General features: G+C 41.3%; 1 long non-coding RNA gene across 3 annotated transcripts in view; it reads right to left on the bottom strand.

Moving 5' to 3' along the window:
• Positions 1–477: 477 nt before the first annotated feature.
• LOC145169260 (uncharacterized) overlaps positions 478–2,067 on the bottom strand; it is a 21,792-nt gene continuing 20,202 nt past the window's right edge. For 2 of the 3 annotated variants that reach the window (XR_013742397.1, XR_013742399.1), the window contains exons 5-7: positions 1,881–1,976; positions 1,026–1,088; positions 478–552 (exon numbers count right to left, since the gene is read on the bottom strand). This is a non-coding gene — a long non-coding RNA (uncharacterized LOC145169260). The remainder of the gene's footprint in view (positions 553–1,025; positions 1,089–1,880; positions 1,977–2,067) is intronic. The other variant, XR_013742398.1, reaches the window with a different exon arrangement.

The raw sequence follows: 2,067 nt of genomic DNA, 5'->3' as shown, positions 1-2,067 counted from the left end.
TGCTAGATATGTTAACATCACTACATGAGCATTTTATTACATAGTTTGGCGTACAAAACAACATATTTGTGTTATTAACTAAAAACTGGCGTATTTAAAAAAAATAACATACTTTTATTTTAACCTAAGTAATAGCCTCTGTCGAAAGAAAATAAAACTATACACCAAAAATATACAAGTTGACCACCACTGAAGTGAAACTAATTTTCGGCCGAAATCCAATTGCAGGAAAGAAAAACAAATCGTTACCGCTGCATCGCGCGGGTACACCACTAGTATATATATATATATATATATATATATATATATATATATATATATATATATATATATATATATATATCCAAACAGCCCCAAAGTACCACCACACACCATAACTGTAACACCCATAAAATTTAAGTCAAATTTAAACTTTACAAAAACATTTAAAACCATTAATTACTACAAATTTGTTTCCAAAATAGTTTTTATCAGAGTTTTCCCAGAAATACATAACAAAATGTGAGGAGCGGTACGATCATGCCTTTGCCTCGCCTCGATCCCCTGATGTACCTGAAACAATAAACTGAAACTGTAAGCCCGAAAGCTTAGTGAGTTCCCCCAAAATACCCATACACACAAATATACGAATTATCACAACACAGTATACAATGGGTCCAGTCAACCATCGGGTTGGAATACCTCAGGCCCTCAACCAACAGGTTGGAATGCCGACACACTATGGGTCCAATCATCCTCGGGATGGAATACCCCAGGCCACAACTAGCAGGTTGGATTGCCCGGTCTATTGGCCTCCGCACAAAGCAGATAACCTCAACCACAAACAGACATGTGCATGCATAACCGAAACTCACATTATAGTCTACGGACAATACTGATCTAACAACCATACCACATAGCATATAATATTATCCTACCCCCTAGGATATCGATCTAACATATCATACTGGCATAACATAACCAGATACAATCTAAAGGGCCGGCCTTGGTGCCTTAGACCATTGAGTATAGTGAGGATAACTCACCTTGCAATGTCGAATCGCAGGAATAAGCTCCAACCCTCGGATCACTGTCACGAACTCCACCACCTATATTTATCACGAACCATACACGTAAATCTCTAATCTTTCCAAAAGTGTCCTCAAAACTCAACGAGTCAATCCCATGGTCAAAGTCAAAGTCAACAGTCAAGGTCAACAGTCCATGTTGACCTTAACTCGTCGAGTACCCTCAGCTACTCGCCGAGTTTCTTTAATACTTGTCCACTCGCCGAGTCACCAGAGTGACTCGTCGAGTTCCTAAGGCTCACGATCGATGCTCTGAGACCACTCGTCGAGGTTTCCCGCGTGCAACTCGACAAGTTTACACACACTTAACGATTTGGGAAAACCCTAACCGACTCGCCGAGCCACTCTACCGACTCGCCGAGTCTACGACAATCTTCAACAGACTCGCCGAGTTGTTCATCCAACTCGTCGAGTTCATGACCAACTTCATATGACTCGCCGAGTCGACCATGCGACTCGCCGAGTACCTTTAGTTCCTCATCCATACAAAAGCTTTTTAATTCATGCAAAGGCTCCAAACTGTAGATCTAAGCTTCTAGGGCATGATTATCACGTAAAGTTGCAAACTTTACGTGCATACAAGCTGATATGGCTCAAAACAAGCTAAAAGAGTTGCTCAAGGTAAGGGGAAAGGTCATAGCTTGGCAAGCACTGAAACTTTATGGTAAAGAGGGACTATAGGAGTCCAGATCTGAGGTTACAACCTCAGATCTTGGCTTAACACCGAGAATCACCACAAAACTCTAAAAAGGGCTCCAAACCCAAACATGAAAAGACCCAACCAAAAGGATAAGCAAAGTAATGACTTGTTACCTTCATAATGATGCTAAGTTCAAGAGGAAACCAGATCTACAACAGCCACTAGCTCCAATTCCTTGCACTCTAAGCTCTTCACTCCAAAGGATCTTCCTTCCAAGGCAAAAGCACACTTAACGATTTGAGAAAACCCTAACCGACTCGCCGAGCCACTCTACCGACTCACCGAGTCTACGACAATCTT

Source organism: Lactuca virosa, chromosome 4 (genome assembly GCF_052849685.1).
Source record: "Lactuca virosa cultivar CGN04683 chromosome 4, Lactuca_virosa_CGN04683_v6, whole genome shotgun sequence".
In the NCBI taxonomy this organism is placed as follows: domain Eukaryota; kingdom Viridiplantae; phylum Streptophyta; class Magnoliopsida; order Asterales; family Asteraceae; genus Lactuca; species Lactuca virosa.
This window is presented reverse-complemented; position numbering and strand designations above follow the sequence as displayed.